General features: G+C 40.5%; 1 protein-coding gene across 3 annotated transcripts in view; it reads left to right on the top strand.

The window, feature by feature from the left end:
* The window catches only part of IL1RAPL1 (interleukin 1 receptor accessory protein like 1), an 881,005-nt gene that overhangs the window by 279,093 nt on the left and 575,584 nt on the right, over nucleotides 1–26,328 (top strand). The gene's annotated exons all lie outside the window — the stretch shown is intronic.

The raw sequence follows: 26,328 nt of genomic DNA, 5'->3' as shown, positions 1-26,328 counted from the left end.
GGGCTGGATTTTCACATAACTTTACCCAGCTGTGTGTGTATGTGGGGGGGGGGAATGGATAGGGGCCTGGGGAGGAAGTCATTCCCCCTCACCAGACAGCTGGATAAAGATATGCAAAAATCCAGCCCAGCTTCACTGACAGTCACATGACTGCCAAGCTGCTCCCACCTGGTCACATGATCACCAAGCCACTCCCATCCCAGTCACATGACATCAAGGTGTGTAACACTAAAGGAGGATAACTATTATGTGAGAAAACAAGCAGAAATATATTTGGAAAGATGGAAAACCTACAATTATCATTGATGGGAAAAATAGCATTAGTAAAGATGAATACATTGCCAAGATTGCTATATGTATTCCAAACAATACCGATAAAACTAGAGAAAAAATTCCTTGAAAGTATGAATAAAATAGTTGGGAAATATATATGGCAGGGGGGAAAAGCAAGAATTAACATAAAAAGGTTGCAAGATGCAAGGATTCGAGGTAGATTTGGATTACCAAACTGGGAATTGTGCTATCAAGCAGTGGGACTAGCTTGGATGAAAGAATGGATTTTATTGAGAAATACAAGATTATTGACACCGGAGGGTCATGATTTGCAATTGGGTTGGCATGCTTTTTTTGTGGTATGATAAAAGTAGGGCACATGGCTATTTTCATTATTCAGAAATACCAACGTGGCTTTCAACAATGGAAGCATTGACGCATCCAAATATTAGTAGTATGAAAAATATTATTAGATACAAAGGTATCTTAACAGAAAGGGGGGAACTAAAACAAAAACAAGAATTAGAAAAATAAGGAATTGAAATAGGTTAGTTTTCACAACTGCAAATGCAATCTAGATATGAAAAAGATAAAAGGGAGTATGTTTTAACTTAGGAAGTTTGGAGTTGGATAAGATACTTATGGGAACCGAAGAAAGAATAATCAAGGAACCATATAGCTATCTATTAACAACCATGTTAGAAGAAGAAGTGGTTAAAGATGCAATGTTAACTTGGCAAAGAATTTTGGCCACACAATCGAACTAGAAAAGTGGCAACAACTATGGGAAAGGAATTATAAATTAACCATGTCAACAGCTTACAAAGAAAACTTATACAAAATGTTTTACAGATGGCACAGGTCACTGGGAAAACTAGCGAAGATGTTTAAAGACAAGTCAGTGAAATGTTGGAAATGTCAACAATAGGTTCATACTATCATATGTGGTGGACATGTGCAGAAGCAAGGAAATATTGGATTAAAATAAGAATATGATTAAAGAAAATGTTGCAAGAAGAAAGAGAATTTAGACCAGAAATATTTTTACTAAGTATTATCCCAGAGAAATTCAAGAGAGAGGATACTTATTTGATTATACATCTAACTACAGCAGTGAGAATTGTATTTGCCCCAAATTGGAAATCAAATAAGCTACCAACAGATGAAGAGACCATAGAAAAAGTATTAGATTGTACAGAGATGAATAGGTTGACAATGAAAATAAAGGATAAAGAGGAATCGGAGTACTTCAAAACATGGGGAAGATTTTATGACTGGCTAGAGAAAGCAAGCTAGAAAAGAAAGTAGGGAGAAGATAAAGTACCCAGATGATGCACTATTAAATGGAAAAAGGGGGGAGGGGAAAACAGAAAAGAAAATATTAAATATATAAGTATACATAAAGAGGGGGACATAACTAGGATAGACAATGAAATTAAAGGATAAAGAGGAATCGGAGTACTTCAAGACATGGGGAAGATTCTATGATTGGCTAGAGAAAGGAACTAGAAAATAAAATAGGGAGAAGATATAGAACCCAGACAGGGCACTGTTGAATGGAAAGTGGTGGGGGGAGAAGGGGAAGACAGAAAAGAAAATATTAAATATATAACTATATATTCAATAGCGAGATATAAAGGGGGGAACATAACTAGGGTAGAATAGTGAAGGTGAGGAAATAAGAAATGATACTAAATGATATTTGGGTTGGCAGAAATACCATCCCAAGGAAACATAAACTGAGTTTTGAAATATACACCAACAATAATAGAAAAAGAAAGGGAGAGATAATGAAAGGAGAGAGTGAAAGGAAGAAAGAAGTAAGGAGAGGAGGATGGAAGGGAGAGAAAGAGGAGGAGACAGGGTAGGAAGGGGAAGAGGAAGAGCAGGAGTAGGAGAAAGGTAAGGGAAGAAGGAAGAGGAAGGAGTGGAGGAAGAAAGTAGAGAAGGGTGGGAGAAAAGAAAGAAAAAACAAGGAGGTGTTACAAAAGAAGAAAGGGATGGTAAATAAAGCAACCCAAAATGTACATTATAATTTATAAAATGAAATAATAAATGTATAAGAATGATAAATGTAAAGAAGGATAACAATTATGTGAATGTATACTTAAAATGGTATGTAAGAGAATAAAAAAATAAAAAAAAATCTTTGGAAAAAAAGAAATAAAACATCAAATTGAGCAACCATTATGAGGGGTAAAGCCCCTCATAATGATCTTATTACTATTGATGTCTTTAAAAAAAAATCATTCGTGGGTTGGTCCCAGTCCTCATGGTATTTTTCTTATTTATTGGCATATAGCCTCTCCAAAATGCAGCTCAACCATCCTTATTCCAATTGATGAAAAAGGACAAAAGGAATAGCGATTCAATTATCCTCCAATCAGACATTTGAATATAATCTGAAAAATCTGTTAAACATCTACTTGAGAAGACTTTTGATTGAATTGAGATAACAACATCTTAGTTAAAGACAGGTTGTATTTAGGTCAGTCTACAATTGACCAAATGGTAATATTACTGTACCAAGTAGAGAAATACACCTGTGTATCCAAAGGTTCACACACTTTTTGTATATTTTAAATATATCAAGAGAACTCTTGCAGAGGAAGCTGCCATCTACCAACAGAGGCAAATAATTTTTTTGATTAATATATACAATTGTAGCATTACCAACCTGAGTATTAAACATGATCTCCAAGGGCAGAAACTAACACAATTAATTAATTACAGTATCTGGAGCAGTGGGGGGTCCCGGATCCTGTTGCAACTGGTACGGTTGCAGTGGGGCCTGGCATCCACCACATGAATGCACGCAGTGCGCACACATGTCCTTACCTCTTGTGACGCCTCTGCGAGCCTCTGCGACACAATAAAGGCAGCTTTCACTCTCCCAAACTAGCTGATATATGATTTTCAATTTTCCTTCATGCTGATTATATGATTATTTTGTCATGAAATGATTATTCTATGATGTGGATTTGAAGTGCACTTAGATTCCTTTCTCAATATTGGGAAAAAGAAAAATTGTTGATAAATTGGAAAGAAGCAAAAATTGTGACTTTTCACAAAAGATCTAAAATTCATAAGTAAGAGCAGTAACAAAGAATAAATTAAATGTTTTAATAACTGGAGTTGCCTTTATTCATCATACCACGCCCACATTTTGCAGGTGACTGAGGAATGATGTAGTCATGTTGTTATTTTATTTCTCTAAAACTGGACACTATTTCTAGCTGCCATAAAACAATCTGAGGTAAAAAGATACAACTGGAACATTAGGCTAACATAACTGCAACAGAGAAAAACAGGCCACATTTTTAAGATCATTCATGCAAGTCTCCAGATGTCAAATGAAACTTTAAGATTAGAACTAGGAATAGTTCTATTCCTACAGAGGCCTTAATTTGGATTTCATCTTTAACTGCTGGTTAAAACTACCATTTAACTAAATAGACCTGACATTCCTGGTTTAGAAGGATAACTTCCAATCTATCTGGAAGTTATCCATTAGAGAAGAACTAGAAGCCAACCATTTCTGTTATGAGGCAATACATCAAAGAAGTGATGTGGTGGTGATACAACCAAATCTTCCACCCCAGTCTAGTCGATTATTGCAAATAAATCATGAATATCACATTTCCTTGAATAGAGTCAATGCTTTCCTTCTGCAGTAAATGATGACAAATAATATCCCTTTCACAAATATATTTGTTATTCTGATGCAATTGAAGTATACAGCATGTTCTGTGGAATTTTAATTCCTATGCAGACATGTATGATATATTATTTTGGCTTTCATAAAGGAACTCTAATAAAGGAACAATCACTGGTACATATTCTACTTTTTGGCAGATCATATAATCACTGTAGCTAGTAAAGTTGCCAAATTTCAGCTTATTGCCAAGAGGATAGGCAGCAGATATTAGTTAATAAAATAGTATTTCATTGATATCTTCAAAATATATCTTATCTCCCTCCCACCATTTTTTTCTTTTTAACTAACAACTCTTTTGGAGTACTTTATATAAATATGCACACTTGTACAAATGTTAGTCTAGGACAGGGGTGTCAAACTCGATTTCATTGAGGGCCACATCAGGGTTGTGCTTGACCTGGGGGATATGGCCAGGAGGCATGGCCAGCTTGATGTCACTCATCTCAGGGGCACCTGTGATGTCCTGAGTGCTCTGCCAGCAAAAACGGACTCTCCAGCTCCATTTTTGGCTGCGATTGCATCCTGCAACCCTCTGCCAGTGAAAATGGCGCTCAGGAGGGCCCACATGGCAGAGGTACCACAGGCCGGTCCTTTGCTGTTTCCAGCCAAATCTAAGCAACCTTTGGTCCGGATTTGGCCCCCAGAACTTGAGATTGACACATCTGGTCTAGGACTTTGAAACTGTTTCCCTACCTATTGACTGAGTTAATTTAAAAGGGAGTGTATTCTGCTCTTAATGACTTTGGGTGACAGATAGATTTATAAATTTATAATTTTCCACAAAAATAACATTACATGTATGACAGATCAAACTCAAAACTGACAAAATTAAAAGACCTGGAAACATCAAAAACCTTCCAACTGTCTTCCACAACTGATAATTTAGTTCAGTGGTGGGATTCAAATAATTTAACAACTGGTTCTCTGCCCTAATGACATGGCTGGTGGGCATGTGACTGGGTGGGTATGGCCAGGGTGGACGTGACATGGGACTCAGGTGGTGCTAAGGCAGGACTTCCCTGAGACCCTCACTCATTCTCATTATACAAGTAATCCTCCAGTTACAAATGTAATAGAGCCTGCTAATTACGTTTGTAACCTGGGGATTCATTTGATTGAATCATGTTAAATGAATGTGATCACTCCCTGCTTTCCCCAATGCATTTGTTAATCAAATGTGCAGGTCTTTAAATGCACATGAGGTATCTCAGACTGGGGAACAACATGTGGGGCCTAGTGCGGGAGTAGGCCATCCAAGACCTCCCCCAATCCACTGAGAAACCTCATGCTCCCCTGGGGTCCCCACAATTGCTTCCTCCCCATCCTGCCCCACTGGGTCTCCACAGACTGGGCCTGCTTTGCTAGCATCCCAGATTCAATTTACTCCTCCCCATCCCATTTCCTATGGATTACTTTTGGAAGGTCTCCAGAGGTCCAGAAGAGGCTGACTCACTAGCAGAGAAGCCAAAGTGTTTTATTCAGATGATGGCAAAGCTGTAAGAATGTGAAATCTAAGGAAAAAATTTCATCAGATTTTGAGAAAAAGACTTTCGCTTGGGGCCAGCTTTAGGGATTGAGGTAGCAACAGCAACTAATCAACAAGGAACTTGCTTCCTTTGTCTCATTGGGCTGACAGTTGTTGATTGGCTGCCATTCCCCAATCCCTGAAGCTGCTCAATCAAACTAGCCAGTCAGCAGCAAGCAGACTGGGTCCAAACTAAGTCTGCAGGCCCTCATGGCAGAGAATGGGGAAAGCTGTTTTTCCTTACCTCTCACATTCTTACAGCTTCAGGGCTTCTGAATAAAAGACTTTCCTTTCTATGCCATGTGGGTGAGCCTGTTCTGCAGCTCTTTCAAAGGTAAGTACAGTAAAGCCATATGAAATGGGGTGGGGAGGGCTGGATTGGGCCCATGGAGGCTCCATTTTGGCCTGTAACCAGCTGGGGAAGACCTAGAGAGGCCCAAACAGCGAGTGACCAGGCAAGCTTGGCCAAGTGGCTGGGAGGCGAGATGAGCCACCCGCAAGGAGAGACTAGGAGGGAGGGCCAAGGATTCAGATATTTCAGTGAACTGAGCAAACAGTTAACAACCAATTCTAGTGAACTGATATGAACCGGCTGAATCCCATCACTGGTTTAGTTAATAATTATGAAAACAGAATTTGCTAAACCCATAGTGGATTTGCAAAATCCACAAAATAACAAATACAAATAATACTTTGGATAATTCCTATTGTGCAACCTATTGATGGGTTCTAAGTGGAAATCTCTCAATGGAAAAGCTGCATGAATTGTTGCTAATATCAGGGATTGTTCTCTCTCTTTTTTGCTGACAGTATACAGTATGTGCTAAATCTTTTGAATTATACAATTGGCATAGATATTTAGGAAAAGTGTGTGCTGTTGAAAAGCAGCTCCACAGGGTTTCAAATACAAGTTTTCATTAGCATTTTTACTTAACATCTTTTTTTAACTGAAAATGTTGGCAAGTGAACCTGGAATTTTTTACATGCCAATAATAGCTAATCATATAATATTTAATGTAGATTTATCTCTTTTCTGATTGTTTTTATTACCTTATATTGTCTGTAAATGTTCAATTGTAAGCCACCTAGCAGCTTTTGGTGAGATGGGTATTTCAGTCTCCAGACTGAAATACTGCAGAATGAGGTGGTAGCTGAGGCTGGGGCGAATGGACCCATACCTAGCATCCCCAGGGAAAACCGGGATTTGATGGATGTTTTCAACAAAGCAGCCTCAGATGAACTCTCCCCCATCCAGAAGTCTACGGATTGTGCCATTGAGTTTTTACTGGAGGCTAAACTACTTAATCCAAAACTTTATGCTATGACTCCCCAAGAACTGAATGAATTATGGCAATTCATAGACAAAGACCTCGAGCATGGGTTCATCAAACTGGTGAGATCCAAGGTGGCTGCCCCCATCTTGTTCTGGGAGAAGGATGACTCATTACATTTGTGTGTAGATTATAGGAATTTAAATTCTATTTGCAAGGAAAATCTTTATCCCCCTACCCTTGATGAAGGACATGTTGGCCCATCTGGCGAAGGGGAGAATTTATTTTAAACTAGATTTGCAGGAGGATTATTACCAGATCAGGATCCGAGAAGGGGATGAATGGAAAACAGTGTTTAATTGTCCATTATGATGTTTTCAGTTCAAGGTTTTGCCATTCATACTCCAAGGGGCTCCCGCTCATGCAGCTAATTAATGTGGTGCTGCATGAGCACTTGTATAAGGGAATTTTGGTTTATCTTAATAAACCAAATAAATATTGATTTATATTGAAACGAAGACTCAACATGTTTAATTGGTGTGGGAGCTTTTGAAGAAGGAAATAAAATACCTTTCCAAGTATGGACCGACCACAAGAACTTGGAAGCACTCAAAACCGCATGGAAAATGTCTCCAAAACAAGTCTGGTAGGCACAGTACTTCCAATGCTTTAATTTCACTTTGAAGTATTTAGCAGGAGGAAAAAACTTTTTGGCAGATGCCTTGTCCAGACTACTGCAAAACAACAGTATCAAGGTGGAAGTAATTAAACCCATAATTCCAACCTCCCAATTAGCAGCTAAGGTCATCACACGGTCGTAGACGAAGAACGACCCCTTCACTTACACACAAATGAGTGGTTTAGTGCCAATAAACATACTTGCATAATAAAAGAGGGGAGTGGGAAATAAGCTGTATGTCCCAGCTAGGGAAAGCCTGAGAACTATGCAAGCTTGTCACAACTCCAAATTAGCTGGTCACTTTGGTTTTGTCAAAACATTACATTGACTGAAATGGCAATTCCGGTGGCCCTCATTAAAAAAAGGACATAGAAAGTTATGTAGCAAGCTGCCTCATTTGTGCTGCTACTAAGCACAGGGAGGGGAATACTCCCAGTCTACTGCAGCTGGTGACCGATCCTTCAGCACCATGGAGAGAGATCTCCATGGATTTCATTGTTGAATTGCCTGAGAGTTCTGGAAACATAGTGATCTGGGTTGTCACAGATCTTTTCTCAAAATAGGTTCATTTCATCCCATGCCAAAAGATCCCTATGGCTAAAGCCTTGGCTAAACTGTTTTTGGTCCACATTTGCTGCTTGCATGGGGCCCCATCTATTTTTCAGGCCATGACAGTAAATTGGCTTAAATTACTTTTGTTGAATCTATAGATAAATGGTGGAGAAAATTAGGCTGTGTGTGTGTGTGTGTGTGTGTGTAGATTATATGAACGTGGTTTAAATTCAGATTTGGGCCTATGATAAAACTTTTGCAAACATCTGTACTCTCTCGAGATAAAATTGTATACATAAAATATTCATTTCAGAAAGTGGATTACCTTACATTCAGTGTTAACTTTTTTTCCAAAAATTTGTAAGTTTGATAACTTTCTGTCATACTTTGGTATATTCAATGATCAAACTTATGGAGGATCTTGTTTATTAAACAACTTGCTATATATGGGCTGGTGGTTATGTCCACTTCTTCAAAATTGGTGGTGGCGCAGTGGTTAGAATGCAGTATGCTAACTCACTGCTCACTCCAGCAGTTCAATCCTGACCGGCTCAAGGTTGACTCTGCCTTTCATCCTTCTGAGGTCAGTAAAATGAGGACCCAGATTGTTTAGGGCAATATGCTGACTTTGTAAACTGCTTTACAGAGAGAGCTGTAAAGCATTATGAAGTGGTACATAAGTCTGAGTGTTATTGCTATTGCTGTTACTGCATTGCGTGGCACGACATAACCGCGGTAGACTAAAGCGCGCCGACAACACCGCGGCGCTAAAACTGCGATGTCAAAAGTGCGCCCACAACAGCGCGCCCACAACAGCGCGCCGACAGAAGCCCGATTTAAGTTAAGGTAAGGTTTAGGGTTAGGTTTTGGGTTAGGGTTAGGTTTAGGGTAGGTTTAGGGTAGGTTTAGCGTTAGGTTTAGGGTTAGGTTTAGGGTTATTTTTAGGGTTATGTTACAGCGCGCTTCTGTCAGCGCGCTGTTGTTGTCGCGCTGTTGTCGCGCGGTTTTGATGGTGCGGTTTTGTCACCGCGCTTTAGTCACACGCGCTTTAGTCTACCGTGGTTTTGTGGTAGAACCACTGCATTGTCTATCTTTTGCCTTTCTAAATAGTGATTAAAATTATAATTGGAAAAACTTCAAAAATAAATTGTACTTTATTACAATTGCATTCTGGAAGAAATTAAAGCTATTTCAATCTGGGCTTACAAGACAGTAAATGGAATTTTTTAGGGCTTAAATCATACTTTTCACCTCATTATTCTGGGAATGGATCTTGCTTATCCTAATCAAGGTCATCTTCTTTATTCACTACATGCAGTAAAAGAGGTCATATTACAATTCAAAGTTCTGCTTGTTGACTAATCCGGTGAACAGTGTTTATTTCAGGAGGACTTAGTCCCACTGAATTCATAGCAAGTTTTCTTAATAGGCATGTTGTTATTTTAGTTCAAATAATGACATATTTCTAAGTAGTCCTTCTAGTTTCATTTATTAATATATCTGCAATGGACAATTTCTTATTTAACTTTAACAGCATTAGAGCAATTTTTTTTCTTGAAGGGCAGTATTTATTTGTGTTTATGTATGTGTCTGTATATATTTATTATTATAAGTTTATAAACATATATAGGTGGTAGGTGGTTCCAAACAAACACAAACACAAACACAAACACAAACACACACACACACACACACACACACACACACACACACACACACACACAAAAACACACACTAGCTGTCATGCACAGAAAGAAGAAAGGAAGGTTAATAAACTCTAGAAATTAGGGGACAGACTATGAATGAGATTTTTAAAAAGTTTTTCAATTGGTTTATGGAAATAATCCAGGATCTTAAAAGATTCCAAAACATTTTTGAGTTAATCAAGAGAAAAAGAGCTGACCATCCCTACTTATTTTCTTTACTTTTTTGTCTATTTGCATATTTTTCATAGAATTCTATTCACATAGTAATGAACAGTTTTGTGTGAATATAAGTACCAGAACCATGTCATGAACAAAGCATGAAACATTGGCCGATGTATGAGTTATTATTAGGCTTCTATATCCAGATTGCTTTAGCCTTGTTTACAATAGCCAGCCATCGTATGAATAATTTACTCTGAGGTAACCGGCTCCTAAGAAGTCCCAGTGTAGTTCTGGTAGTTGTTCAGTCCTTTTTAAAAAGCTATTAAAAAGAAATTAGCATGAGCCTTAAAAAGGAATGTAGCATGAGTGATACATATTAAAGTATGCAAGCTGTCTCAAAGCAATTGTTTTGTGCTGATTGCTTAGCCTAAGGTAAATTCATATTTAATGTTTTCACTCTGCAAAAAATCATTAAATTATCTTCTTGCATCTATAGTTTTATATGTGAAACAGAGGGGCTGACAGGATATAATCTGTTTTTTGGGGGGGAAGGTTAGACCAGAGTTAGACTAAACCTCCTATGTCTACTGTAGGCTGCAAAGGTCTAGATCAGTGATTCCCAAACGTTTTCAGTCCACCGCCCCCTTGGTGCTACAAACTGATCCTCAGTGCCCCCCCCCAACCCAGTGGTGGAATTAATCTTTTTTTACTACCGGTTCTGTGGGCGTGGCTTGGTGGGTGTGGTTGGGGGTCATGTGACTGGGCGGTTTGCACAACGGAAGGAAGATAGTAACAGTAAAATTCAAAACTGTAATAATTAATTGCACATTTATTCAAAATCCAATTTAAAAACATTTTAGTTAATGTTAATTCAACAAAATTGTTGAACATGATCCAGTGATACCAGGTTTTCAAAGTCTGATAATCATTTAACAAGAACCTTAGTAACTAGTAACTTAGTAAACTCAGTAAAATTTAGTAACTACTTCACTGTTCAGTAAAATCTGTGTAACGCAGTACATGCCTGATCATTCACATACACACTGCTGCTGCCTTTGGTTTTTTTCAAAATAACAGGGTCGGGTGGGGCTAGAGAAGGAAGAAGACTTTGTTCTGTGGTATCTGCCATTTCAGAAATGCTCATTACACTGCTCCACGTGATCAGTCTTTCCGTATTCCTCAATATATTGGTGCCCAGCAGCTAGTCAAAACCCTAGTAGTACTTATGGAGCTGTAGATGATACTATGGCAAAATACAAGCCTTGCAGCTCATGTATACTCATACAACATAAGAGTGATGCCATTATCCAGATTTATCTGTGACAAAGGTCTCACTGTGCATAAATATCAAGATAGGAAGGGCACCTTATAAAAAAATGCAGTGTTTTAACTCCATTTGGTTATAAAACATCTTGTTTGGCATACTGGAACATTTAGACAGCATTTTCTTCTAATATGGGACATTGTTCTATCATAATTTTGTTTTGCTTTGCTTTTTCCTCTATGTGACAATATCCAACTTTAGACAGTAATTAGACCACTTTTTATTTACTTTTTTAAAAGCAGTATATGTTGGAAATGCTTATCCCTTTTCAACAACCTCCCCTATATTTCAGCCTTCAATGAGATTACTTTGCAACTCAAAGTTTGAGAAACCACCCCAATTGCCCTTTCTCCCACTCCTCGCTTGTTAAGGCCACCTCTACGAATGGAGCAAGGAGGCAGAGGGGGGGCTTGCCTCTTCCCCCCCACTGCATGTTTACCTGTGTTGCATTTCTAAGGTGGGAGGGGTAGAGATAGGTGAGAGTGGCGCGTCGGTGTGGAGCAGGTACAAGAGGGATTCGGGAGGTGCTCCATTGCATAGGTGTGCTGCGGCGCAATCCTCGCAGAGGGGGCTCGCAGCATAGCCCCGGAAAGGGAGTCAGAAGTAAAGCCATTTATAAAAGTGTGACAGGCAGGCAGGCAGGCAGGCAGGCAGGCGAGCACTCTTGTGCAGTGACATTGGACTCGCTGCATAATGCAGTGCCAATTCCCAATCCCTGAAATGCAGGGCCAAGGAGAGCCCCGTTCAGTCCCGCATCTCTTCTCCATGCACAGCACACGCAGAGTCGTATCAGAGGAGAAATGCAGACAAAAGGCTCTTCTCTTCTTTCTCTGCCCCTCCTTTGCCCTCTCTCCCAGCCTGACATGCTTATATGCCTCCTGAATGAGTGAGCAAGTGAGCGAGCGAGCGAAAAATCTTTTCAGTCTTTGGGACATTAGACTGAATTTCACCCCTGCCGAAAGTGCTCAGCTGACTGGCGGCCAACAGAGCCCCAGGCAGAATTGTGCCCTGCTAGGGGGCCACCTCCAGCACTCCTCTGCCACCTCCCTTGCCTCTTAGCACCCTCCTGCCGCCCCCTTGCCTCTTAGCGCCCCCCTAAGTCATCCGACCACCCCCCCAGGGGGCAATACTGTCCATTTGGGAACCACTGGTCTAGATGATCATCAAATGACAGTAAAATGATTGAGGAAATCCTAAATATGGATTGCCACTTAGTGATCATAGATATTTTTGCAGCTTTGATATATGGTGCCTTTAGAATAAAAGAATGAAGATGATGAATATATTTTCCAGAATAGATCAGGTTTTTTAAGATCAACCTTAGTATTTTGCTGAATGGTTTAAGCTTGATTAAAATCCATAATCATATATTTGTGAAAGCTGCAATAACTAGAACTTTACTGAACTAAAATTCAGTCCAGTTGTATGATTAACATCTGCTAGAGCATGTAGAGATAAAGCATAAGGAAGCTTCTCCCTTCTGGCTGCCTTGGGGAGGGTTTATTCCTAGCCTCATTTTTCTCTCAGAATCACTGCCTCTATTCTATTTGGGACTATTATGAACCAGATGATTTCCCAATGTCAGCCAGCCTCTAGCCTCACTGGTTCAGTGAGATGCATTGCAAGGGGGTCTCCTATCAGTTATCCATCAGCTTGCTCGAACTTCATGGCTTGGGGCAGTCTTCTTGCTCTAATTCCTAGCTTCAGCACCTAATTAGGCACCTGGTGCAGCCTGATTCCATTAGGGCAACCACCTTTCCCTTGATTCCTGATTTTGGCACCATGATTCTTGCAGGGATGGCCAAGGGGTAGATGGCTTCACTCACCATTGGGTCATTTTCACCCTCATCACTGCTTTCATAGGGGGCAAGCTGCTGGTCCCTCTGGGCCAGAGTTTCCTCTCCCTCACTTGAAGGGGGGGGGGACCTCGAGAGCCTGACATGCTGAGCTTGACTTCTCCAATCTTCCCTGAGTCTTTTCCACCTCTCTGGTACTGTTGCCGGGGCTCAGGACCCTGGGGTAGATTTATGAGATTTAGCTTAATGTCAAGGCTCTGACTAATGAACTCAAGCAAATCAGAACCCTGAGACTTGGCTCCTTTTCAACGGTCTTCTTTAATGAGTACATCATATCGGCACATCTTCAATGGAAAGCCAAATTTAAATCTTTCCCATGGTTTCAGTATAATTAAACTAGGGAGTAACCCCCATCCACAAGTGTCAACAGGACTTGGTCAAGGCCAACCGTCTCACATACCAACTTGATGAGGCTTTTTGAAGATGCATCCCACATGACACCTTAGGGAGTTGCAGATTAGACATAGGGTTAGGGAATTTGGGGGAGGGTGCTGGGTAAACATTTGATATGTACATGTTTGCAACTTTTTGGCTTTTCAGATCTTGCTTTCCTTTTCGCTGCTTTTAATTCATATCTAGTAAAAGTACTTTATCTCTATTCAAATAGAGTTGAGGTTTTTCTTTCTTGGATATTGAAGGAGGCATGCCTGACACCTTGGTTCTCATGAGAAAACTCTTTGTTGTGTCTAGTAATGCATTCCAACCTCCTTCCCCCCTATGTGGCAACTGAGGAACAGAGAGATGGCTGCAGCCAGTTTCAAGTTGACAGCCTTGTGGTATGATCCAAGCATGGCTTCAGTATTTTGTTTGCTTTCTTAGGAAAACCAACCATCAATCTACCTTAAATATCTTCTTTGAAAATGGAAGCAGCTGGAGGGCTCATGGCTTTCTTTGTTTTAGAATAATTTGACATTTATAGCATTTTGAGAACACAGGTTTGAACATATTTTTTTACAGAAGACAAAGACAAATGAAGCCCCCAAATGAAGGAAAACAAAACTGATTGCCACTTATGATCAATGTTTTTCTAACATATGTTATAGCATTTCCCTCCAGGCCTTTATAAAAGTTTTTTGCTATCCAGAGGCTAGGTTTCATTCAAACTGCCTTTTCCTTCTGTGCTGGAATATTCCCATTTCCCATGTCTGTACCTGTATCACATGTATAAGTTTTGTTAACCTTTCAATTTTAATGTTTCTTAACAGAGAATATAGACTCTCTTCATTTTGGCTACTTTTTCAATCCTATTTCCACCATTTTTTTTCATTACTGACACATATTTTTTTCAGATATTGCAATGATTCATTTTGGCTGATAATTTCAAGATGTTCCAGTGAGCCATTTTGCCAAATTATTATATTCACAAAAATGTGAAATCACAACTGCCACTTCATTATATTTTTATCTCGCCTTTTTACATGTAATTCAAGATGGTGAGCTTATCAAATATTCCTGTATCTTATTTTTTCCATAGCAACAACCAGATGTAGTATTCAGCAGGTTCTGACCAGTTCTGGAGAACCAGTAGCGGAAATTTTGAGTAGTTTGGACAACTTGTAAATACCACCTCTGACTGGCTCTGCCCTCATCTATTCTTTGCCCCCCCCCCCAAGTCCCAGCTGATTGAGAGGAAATGGGGATTTTGCAGTATCCTTCCCCTGGAGTGGGGAGGGAATTGAGATTTCATAGTATCCTTCCCCTGGAGTGGGGTGTGTTAGATTGGGTGAATGGATGAGGCAGACTCAGGCTTACAGATAACAACAGCTCTTTATTGGTATGAATTATGTTCAATCCAGCACCACTCTGTTTGACAGCAGCTCTTTTATAAGGAGCTGTCAAATGCCTTGGCCAATCACCATTAAGCATTTTCCCGCCAGATTGGACGACCTTGGTGGAACCTACCATACTGGCTGTCAGTATGGAACACCCCACCCCTCTTAGATGGGCTGATCTGGCTGGTGACGTAGTCATGAAGGTAGGCTGGTCTTTTAGAGACTCTTTCTCACCTGAGCAGTTCAGTTGATGTTGGGACTTCGGTCAAGTCAATCGGACCTGTTGCCTCTCTGGCTTCACCTGGTGGAAGCTCCTGGAACTTTCTCCGGGGCATGGCTGGAGTTCCTAGAGCCAGTTCACTCGGAACTCACTGCAGGCCCACAATCTTTTCAGATAAGTATTCCAGTACTTTTGGGCTTGAGTGGTCTGTGGAAGGAGTGAATGTTTGCTCCTTTTGGATAGGGTTTTGGCTAACTCGTACAGGAGTCACCTCTGGTTGCCTAAGGTTGGAATGGTCGAGGCGGCCTCGGAGTTGGTCAGTGTGCCACCTCCAAATTCTCTCATCCTCGAGCTTCTATTTGTAAGATTGAGGTCCGATGAGTTCTGCAATTGTGGCAGGAATCCAGAGAGCCCCCCCCCAGTGTAGTTGTGGGTGTAAACTCGATCCCCTATGCTAAAAGTTCTTAGTGTGCTGGTCAAATCACTAGGTGGCTTGGCAGAATAATTTGGGTGAAGCCAGTCTAGGGGAGACCTTAGCCGGTGACCCATTAGAAGCTCAAAGGGGCTTCTGCCAGTAGTGCCACTTGGCATGATGTGTTGGTAAAGGAGAAATTGGTTTACCCATGTTTGCCAATTTTCCAGCCCCATCCTGGATAGGGCTTCTTTTGCAGATCACACCATTCTCTCCATATGACCATTGCTAGCCGAATGGAAGGGTGCGACCATGGCATGTCTGATTCCCTGTTCTGCTAAATTAGTCTCAAATTGGATGGCTGTGAATTGGGGCGTGTTGTTTGAGATTAGGATGTTGGGCAGGCCATGCATGGAGAAAAGCCTCTGTAGCATCTTGATGGCCACTTCTGCCATGGTGATGGTCATGAGGACAACCTCTAGCCACTTTGAACCATAAATACGTGCCCATGCATGGGATCTGCAAAGTCAATGTGCATCCTGGACCAGGTTGCCTGAGGCCATTCCTATTCGTGTGTGGGCACCTCTGGGGGAACTGGTCTGGACTCCTGGCACAGAGTGCAGGTTGCCACCCACTCTTCTATCTCCCCATCCATGTTAGGCCATCACACGTAACTCCTTGCCAAAGATTTCATCTGGACAATTCCTGGATGCCCAACGTGCAAGACCTCTAATACTGCAATCCACAGTTTGGGTGAAACAATCACCTGGTTCCCCCCACAGGAGACACCCCCTCAATACAGATAACTCATTTTGCTTTTTTACAAAAAGTTTGAACTCAGTCCCAACTGGCCCCTTGCCCCCCCTCCACACCCAGTTCAAAATTTTTGAGAAATAGTCTTGTCTCTCACTGAGTGAAGGGCAACTTCATTAGATGACACCGGACCAGCCTCAAGACAGTCTATCAGCAAAACTGGGGTCTCCAGGGTTGGATCATCCAATAGTTCTGGTAATGTGCATCTGCTGAGGGCATCAGCATGGCCTAGAATCTTACCAGGTCAGTGAACAAGGCAGTATCTGTAGACCACGAGGAAAATAGTCCAATGGGTCATTCGCAGTGAAAGTTACACTGGTGTTGGTCAGTCCCCAGCCAAGGGCACAAGTTTTTCGCGCTCTTGGGTTGATGGAAAGTTATTCTTCCATGCTACTTCAGCCCACACAACTAGGAGTTTAGCACAGCTACCTGCAATCTGAATATGGGTTTAAACCTAAATATTAGATACACATTCCTCGATTGACCTTTAGCTCTAAACTCTGCATGATTGGAACAAGTCTGAATGAATCCTATAGGCAATGGCCCATCAGCAATTTTAGAAAGGAGGAGATGAAGGCTAGAATTCATGTCCTCTGTGGCTTGTTTATCTCTATATTATTGAACTTTTCTATCCCAGTTTGCTTCTTTTGCCTAAGTAAAACAAGGCATTATCAACAAACTACTATCCAAACTCATGCTGAGAAGAAACCAAGCTTTGCCATGTTGTTCTGATGAGCTTTGCATCTTATTAAGCCAATGATTAGTAATGGCTTTTCCTCAAAGCTTGACAATCAGCTTTGCCATTTTTCATGGTATGCCATAAAATCAGTGATTAAAGTTGGTAGCATTACATTACTTTACAAGTCAATAGTCATTTTCCAATATCATATCAAACCAAGTATCTGAGAAAACCAGGAAGCAAAACAAAAAAAAATTAATTGATATTTTATATTGAAGAAAGCTGTTTTCTCTTTTTGCTTCAATCATCACAATTTAGTTTTTTGCTAGATAATTTGGAAGTTGCTGTATCCTTTTCTCAATAGCATTATAGATGCCTGAAAAGTTATACAGAGAATATTTGAACCATTGCTGCAGTAAAGTCTTTGAAAATGTCTACCTGAAACTCAGTGCCTAGCAGGATTCAGTCTTATATTAATAGGATACAATGGGGAAACATATTCTTTCATGCTATTTTCATCACATTTTGCGAGAAAAGGACCAACTGCAGCATTTTGATAGTTCCCCATGCATCTTATTAACTAAACTTTTTAAAACTTTTAAATTGAAGCAAATTCCTAAATCAAATCATATCTTGCTTGAATCCAGTCTGATTCAGTCTGATCTAAACATGTTCTCCATTTTTTCCTCTATTCTTCCCTTCTTTAGCACTAAATTTAGACATAAGAAATTAAAAGCAATTTGCATTATCTAATTATAAAAGATAATGTTGCCATTTATAATTGCAGAGATCATTTTTCTCAAGAATCAGTCAGCGCAATCAATCCTCTCTTTCGTGAAACTAAAATTTGTACTCAGGAATTGCAGTGGAAGAATCAGGGAACACACTTGCATAGATGACTTACTTTTGTTGCAGACAACCTAATAACAAAGAAGTACCTTATAAAGTGCTAGGATTTAAAACTGGCATCTCCCTTTCCTGTCCTCAAATGCTAATTGGCTGGTTTATTAAGCTTTGATGTGAACATGTCTGGACTCAGTGTTTTCACATGGAACCTTGCCAGTTGATTCCACTTCCTCTGTTTTCTACTTCTCTTACTATGAATATGCCACAAACACTACCTGAATAGATTTGTCATTTGACATTACATATCTTTGTACTTCTCCTTCCTCCTGCTCAGGAATAACAAGAAGAGGATGTTATATTTCTTCTTTCAGCTAAAAGCAGATTTAGAGGTGCCTACAAGTGCCTGGAGCCATTGCCACATACCTATGCTGTGAAGGGATTGATGGGTAACTGTAGGTTGCAGATGGAAGAAGATGGACCAACACATACATCTCCCGAAGCCCCACTGTATGTTGTGGAGAAATGCACATCAAAACTAATCTGTCTTCCTGTTCTCTGCTTTGCTGTTTAAGTGTCCCCTAGCCAGAACATTAAAATTAGCAGGCATATGAATGCAACAGCTATGACACAATCTACAAAAGATGTTCTTACTGTACTTGATGTGCAGTGCTAGAGAAGTCTTGTTGACCCTTAAGTCAGACAGACTTTCCTGAAAAATTTATTCACTGTTCTTCCTAACTGCAGTCTGCAGGAAGGAACCAGGAATGTCCACATGTTCAAAACCATAAGCAGTTCTTCCTTGGCAGAACTTGTTTTTAGCATTTCCAAGCATCAAAATGTTAGATAATACTTTCCAGAGCATTGGCCAATCAGAAGGTTTGGATTTATGAGATCATTACAAGAGAGTTATTGGAAAAGAGAGGCATGGACATCATTTATTACTTTTCATTTTGTCTCCTTGTCTAGGTTGCCTTTCTAATTAATGATATTCAAGTGTTGCCCAATACAGGTAATTCCTGGGTTACAAGCATTCCCTTAGCAAATGTTTGAAGTTATGCAATCAGTGCCCCCTAGTATTTTCGAACAAGGCCAAAAATGACAAATCTTGCAAAACCATTGTTGCAGAAAATGACAGGCTTTAGACTTCTCAGGATACAGGAAAAGTTTATTTGGCAGCCAGGTTCAGAAAGCTAGCAAAATGGCTAACATTGCAAATTCTGAACAACCTTCATTATTGAAGCACGCATTCTTATACATTCTCAAAAGCAGCACAACACGGAAATACTTAACTCATTTCTTATTGGTTATTTTGGGGAAAAACCCTTATAAGTAGGTGAGGGTCTTACTTCTCCTTTTGTTAGAGGTATAGACTACGTCAGTGTTTTTCAACCACTGTGCCGCGGCACACTAGTGTGCCGTGACATAGTGTAAGGTGTGCCATGGGAAAAACACCCGCCGGGTGTTTTTGCCTCGGCCGCGCACGTGGCAAGAAAACACTGCGCAGCCGTTTCAAACTGTGCGCAGTGATTTCTGCCACAGGCTCCCGAAGCTGAGGGGAATAGCTGCTGCTGCCTCCTCCTCCTCCAACAGCACTGCCGGATTTGCTGCCCAGCGCTGCAGCCGAGGTGAAGCCTCCAAAGCTCCCGCAGGCGCCCCCGCCCAAGGCAGCGGCGGCGGTGCCATGGGCGGGGGCGCCTGCGGGAGCTTTGGAGGCTTCACCTCGGCTGCAGTGCTGGGCAGCAAATATGTTGGTGCTGTTGGAGGAGGAGGAGGAGGCGGCAGCAGCTATTCTAGTGGCGGCGGGGGCTCGTTGGCATCTTCAGCAGCAGCCCTGCCCCCTGTGAAAAAAACCGAAGATAGAGCAGATCCACGCAGATGACGTTGCTGCAACATGACTGGAGGAGGAATTCTGGGAGTTGAAGTCCACAAGGCTTAAAACTGTCAGGTTTGAAGACCCCTGGGGTTTTTTTTCCTAAAGGGTGTGCAAAGGTCTTGTAACTTGACAGCTTTAAGACTTGCATGCTTCAATGCCAGAGTTCCTGAGCCAACATGACTGGAGGAGGAATTCTGGGAGTTGAAGTCCACAAGGCTTAAAGCTGTCAGGTTTGAAGACCCTTGGGATTTTTTTTTCTAAAGGGTTAGGGGTGAAAAGGTCTTGTAACTTGACAGCTTTAAGACTTGCATGCTTCAATGCCAGAGTTCCTGAGCCAACATGACTGGAGGAGGAATTCTGGGAGTTGAAGTCCACAAGGCTTAAAGCTGTCAGGTTTGAAGACCCTTGGGATTTTTTTTTCTAAAGGGTTAGGGGTGAAAAGGTCTTGTAACTTGACAGCTTTAAGACTTGCATGCTTCAATGCCAGAGTTTCTGAGCCAACATTTTGGTTGCTAAGCAGGACCGTTGTTAAGTGATACTGATATTATATAACACTTTTAATTAAGCGGGTACCTTGAATAAACATAACTTTGAGTTTCAAATAATACTGATTTCGTTGTTGTCTTAGGTGACATCTGTGAAAAAAATTCAGGTGCTCAGGCATGAAAATATGCCGCTCAAACACTATACTTTTCTGCTCACACTGAAAAAAAATTAGAGGGAACATTGTCTGTGTCCCGGAAGTTGCTTTCGGGACACAGGGATGCCTCTATTAAGTCCCTGCGGCCCCGCGTTTACTTTAAAAACGCGGGGACCGCCGGGAGGTAGCGCACACAGGGATGTCACTGACGTCCCATGCGTGCGCCCATAGCAACAATCGCGGAGGATTCAAGAGAATTACTTTATATATAGTCAATATAGGCACAGAGTTAAAAAATTTTAACATTTTCTAATGGTGGTGTGCCTCGTGATTTTTTTCATGAAAAAAGTGTGCCTTTGCACAAAAAAGGTTGAAAAACACTGGACTACGTGTCATTAACGAACTTTATCTGAACCTTGTGGTTTGGACTTTTGACATAGGAACGTTGGCTAGAACATCTTGTGTTTAGAGGCTGATGACATTTTCCTGTCCCTTTAAGCAAGCTTCTAACTGTCCCTTTTATGCCACGTCTTCATTCTTATATTTTAATTCATATTTTATTCTACTTTATCACACACCCCCTTCTAGACTCTATTAATACCCACAATTGAGTCTAACCTGTTAGATTAACAATATAAGCATGCAGGATACATAATAGGAAAAAAGCAAGGATACAAGAAATACACATCTTAGGGCTTATCTTCCGGAATCACTTTCTCTACTTCTACGAGTGCAATTTGAATATACGAGCTAGTATCTGAAACTTCATCCTCCTTGAGGGTATGTGGGATTATGCTTTCCATTAACATTAACTCCTTTTCAGCCTGTATTTCTTTTACGAGCTGTTTAAGCAAGGGTATTATGCAAGGGAGGAAGGCTAAACTTGTGATTCCACATAATAAAAGAAATAACATTTGCTTAATCCAACCTGTTCCCGGTAGCCAAGAGAACCACACATCTGTTCCTTGTATTTTTTGACCAATAGAGGAAGCTCGATTTCATAGTTCTTGGACCACCCCCCGGACTGCTCCTGATCTATTCATATAGAAACAACAATCTTCTCCCAGGAATACACATAGCCCACCTTTTCAGCAGTTAAAAGATCTATGGCACGCCGGTTCAGTAATACAACGGCTGCCAGGGAATCTATTTGGTCTTGGACTTCAACCAAGGTGCTAGCAATTTGGTTCAGGCTTTCTTGGAATTCTTCCAACAGTTGCCTGAACTGTGTAATGGAATGGGTCATTCCACCTACACCTGTTCCAACTGCTGTCCCTATTCCCAGGATTGCTAATAGTGGAATTAGAAGTGGCACTCTTTTCTGGACATGTCCTATGAGGGGTACAGGGAGGGCCTGTTCCCCACTTACCACCCCTATTTTGGGGAGAAGGTGTACTAGGGCGCATGTGCTAGTCCAATTAGTGGGCAAGCACAGATAGGCATTTCTCCCACATAGAAAGAAAACTCCATTTTCTCCTACACATACACCAATGTTCATGGAGAAGGCATGGGCTCGGAGATTCCTTTCATTAGTCCAGACTTGTAAAGTTCCTGCTAGGAACATATCAGTCAGGGGCTGTAATGGAACTTCTTGATTAGGGTCCATTAGCTTATTCTTGAGGATTGGCCCTTCAAAGAGATATTGGGAACTTGCGTTTCCAGGGGGAAAATAAACACAAACTCCCATAGTGGATTGTATTGAAAGCCAAACGGGAAGTCGGGGTGGCTGGAATGGCCTTGGTCACATTCCAGTAGTCAGATTCCCCTCCCATTGGTTAAAAACAAGTGGAGGTGGGAGCGAGAAAGTGACTTTCTGTTGGAAGAGCTTGTGAGCAGAGGGAGACATGCTGTGAGCCAATTTTATGTCTACAAGGGGGGGCAAAGTACATTTCAGATGGGCATTGCTCCTCTGATAGTGACCCCACAGGGATGCCAGGTTCCTGATATCGTTTGATGTACAAGGAGGGTGACCCTATAATTTCTACACCAACCGCTATGGGCCCAATGATGGGGAGACGGCTCATCCCCAGTCTTTTAGGCGCATCATACAGATCGCCATGTAGCTGGGCTTCTACCGTTTTAGTTCCCCATCTACCTCCCTTGTCAAAGACTATTGTAGCTCTGGTCTTTTCCCAAAGATCTGACTCAACTGGCACTCCATGATAAGATAAAGGTCCGGCAGACAAACACAACCAGCATTTCTCACCCAGGGCAGGGTCAGACTGATAGATTAAGGTTTGTCCTAATTCTAACACTCTTTTTTTTTTTAAAAAAAATTATTTTTGTTACATAGACAACACATACCCACAACAATACAAAAAACAAAAAACAAAAAACAAAACAGAAAAAAACCCACAAAAAAACCCCCCATCATCACATACAGCATGTCGTTTGGTTACAAGTGTTTTAACATTTATCATTCCATTACATTTATTATTTCATTTAATAGGTTATAATATACAGTTTGGGTTGCTTTGTTTACCATCCCTTCCTCCTGTTATAACACCACCTTATTTTCCCTTTCTTTTCTCCCTCCCTCCCTTCTCTGCTTTCTTCCTTCCTCCTCTCCTTTCCCTTCCTTCTTCCTGTACCTTTCTCCTACTCCTGCTCTTCCTCTTCTCCTTCCTACCCTCTCTCCTCCTCTTTCTCTCCTTTCCATCCTCCTCTCCTTACCTCTTTCTTTTCACCCTCTCTCCCTTCTCTACTTTCTTCCTTCCTCCTCTCCTTCCCCTTCCTTCTTCCCTTACCTCTCCTTTGCTCCTACTCTTCCTCTTTCCCTTCCTACCCTCTCTCCTTCCTTTTCTCTCCCTTCTATCTTCCTTTCCCTTTCCTTTCTCCCTCCCTCCCTTCTCTACTTTCCTCCTTCCTCCTCTCCTTCCCCTCCCTTCTTCCCGTACCTTTCTCCTACTCCTGCTCTTCCTCTTCCCCTTTCTACCCTCCTCCTCTTTCTCTCCTTTCCATCCTCCGCTCCTTACCTCTTTCTTCTTTCTCCCGTCTTCCTTTCATTCTCTCCTCCTCTCTCCCTTTCTTTTTCTATTGTTGTTGGTGTGTCTATTTTAAATCTCAGTTTATGTTTCCTTGGGATGGTACTTCCGCCAACCCAGATATAATTTAGTATCATTTCTTATTCCCTTACCTTTGCTAATCTATCCTAACTATATTTCCCTCCACAGACACACTTTGTATCTCTCTATTGTATATATACTTATATATTTGATACACACAACAATAAAAAAATACAAAAAAACCACAACAAACATATGTTATAAAAAAGTATATCAGCTGGTTACAAAAAGCTTTTGTGCATCTCTTCCATTAATTCATATTAATTTGAATGTCTTAACTCAAATATTTACTATATTAACATCATCATACCTCCACTTTTAGTTGACTACAGTTATTTAAACATCCTTCATCCTTAAATATACCAAGATTCAATCCATAACCACATACTGGCATTTCATTTACTTATTTATAAAATCCTCCATTAACATTAAGTCGTCATATCCTATTTCAGCTAAACATCCATAATATTTAATACCAAAAATTTCTAATCCTCCATGTATATAATTTACTATCATTCTCCTTTCTTTATTTAATTATATCCTATATCATAGCATTTTCCCCCTATTAGTTAAGATTTAACTGTATATAGTTTTATTTTATTTTTTATAATAATTATTGTTGTTATTAATAATCTTTATATATAGTCCAAAGATATTTCTAACCTTCCCTTCTCATATCCAATTATTACTTATCATATCAACTCAACATTTCATACATTACTATCATTATCAATTTTTATTTAACTATATCTATTACAAATGGATTTAACTAAGTTTAGCTAATTTTGAATTATACTCTTCCATCTATCAACCTGTATCTCTCCAATAACAGAACAATCTTATATCTGCTGCCATTTGTGGGTCCAATTCTCCAAACATCTTTATAAACAAGTCCATACGAAGAAATCTTTGCACCTTCTTGTCTGTAGAGCCTCTCATATAATGTTGACACCCTCTTTTTATTTCCTTTATCAGCTTGTCTTTAACTCTCAGCAGTGGTATCAAATGTTTTGCAAATAGTATTTCATAAACTATAAATTCTTTGATGTTTCCTTCTCCTCCTGGGCCCTGTCTTTTGAAGTAGATTTTTTCTCCATTTAACTCCTCTTCAAACATTCCATTCTTTCCTCCCTCAGAAGTAAACCAATTGTCACTAATATCAACAAATTCAGATTCTTTATCTCCGTCATTCTTGTTTTGTATTTGAAAAACATCCTCAGTTTTTCCCTCATACTTTGTTGTCAAAAACATCAAATAATCCAATTTTCTCTGAATTCTGTCTTCTGTATCAGACAGCGTCTATAGGGCTGAAAGAATCACTTGAAAAGATGCTTGAATAGACGCCATATTTATACGCAGTTAGTATTCTTTCTTAAGAGCTCTGAAGTATTTGCAAGTAAAAGCAGACTGAAAGCTGTACAATCTTATCAGATCTTAAGCCAAAACAACCAAGCAATAAAAGTGTCAAGATGTAAACAGCCAAATTATAGCGAATTGGTTTACAGCCCGCTTGCAGAAAATCAGAAGAGATGTTGGAGTAATCTATCCATTATCCATGTGAATAACATTTAAAAAGTAAGATAATCACCATCCAAAACCATTAAAAAGATCAAAATCGCCGCTAGATTCTTCTATTCTTTAATTTAAATTAGTTTGAATTTTTAGGCAGTCCATTTTTCTCTAAACAATAAAATGTTCTTACCAGCTGGAAACACTTCTTCTTTCTTTAGAGCTGTTTGCAGTTTCAATAGCCTTGTGGCTAATCTGGAAGTCACTGGCAAAGAGGGTTTTCCTGGGTCCCCAGAGACTTTGTGGACGTCTCTGGGACCACTGGGTCTCCCCCTATCTTTCACTGTCTCTTCGGGACAGCTTGGGTCCAAAAAAGAACCGTCCAGATGTTCCGGTATAGATGGACATTCAGGAGCAGCCTGAAAGTCCGTCTTCACACTGCTAAACCCCGCCTTCTCTGTCCTAATTCTAACACTCTTAACATGTAATCCCCTTGTCTTAACTGTTGCAGGGGTCCGTTTTCCCTAGGCTTTGCCCTTTTTCTTACAGGGTTTGTCAAATAGTTTGCTGGCAGTGTTGGAATTGGCTTGCGGTTTTGTTCCCAAGAATAAATAATGCACCACTGACAGGAGCGGACCTGTTCCTCACCCTGTAATGGGTTTTTGTCTTGTTCTCTGGGATTTTTGACATCCTTGGATCCTTCTTCAAGAGCTAAGGCCATTTCTTGGGTATTTTCGCAACATGGGGAGTTAATAGTCAGGAAGTTATCACTTAGCATGCCTTTTGCCAACAACAGCCAAAGCTACAAACAACTCATAATTATCCCTTACACAAGATTCCTTTTACACAGTTCCCTTTTGCCTATAGATTCACCACATGGGAGAGGGTAAGGATTATATATGGTTTGGAGGGTTACAGCATTGGCTTCTGGCTCTCCACAAGACCAAATCTTATTTGCTAGAAACACACAACAAATTATAATAAGGATAATCAAACTTACAAAAGTAAAGGATATAGTGGCTACAGATATAAAAGCTTGCACCGCCATCTCCTGACAGGTGCTCAAATTTTCTAATTCATCTTGCAACTGATAAGTCGGAACATTGTTTTCCTTCCTTCAATTCTTCAGTATGTTGAGAAACCAGTTTCCGGTTATGATTTCAGTAGGGCTTCTTCTGCCCCGTAAGAGTTACCGGTTACCGATAGGGAAGCTTATAGGAGGCATTTCTTTAAGCGTACTACTAAGGGGGGCATTCTTCTTCATCGGGCGCAGTTTGGAGGAGAAGCTTTTTCTCAGGGTGATTCATTTTGACCTTGCTTTTGCCATTTCCTTTTATTTGGGCCACACAATCCTTTATGGCTTCCTTTTTACATTTACGGAGCCAGTCAGGATTTTGTTGCACTGCTATCTGCCACTGGTCAATATACTGATA

Source organism: Thamnophis sirtalis, unplaced genomic scaffold, assembly GCF_051295495.1.
Source record: "Thamnophis sirtalis isolate CommonGarterSnake01/CBP01778 unplaced genomic scaffold, rThaSir2_p1.2 scaffold_8, whole genome shotgun sequence".
NCBI lineage: Eukaryota > Metazoa > Chordata > Lepidosauria > Squamata > Natricidae > Thamnophis > Thamnophis sirtalis.
Note: the sequence above shows the minus strand (reverse complement) of the source record. Positions and strands in the feature narration are given on the sequence as shown.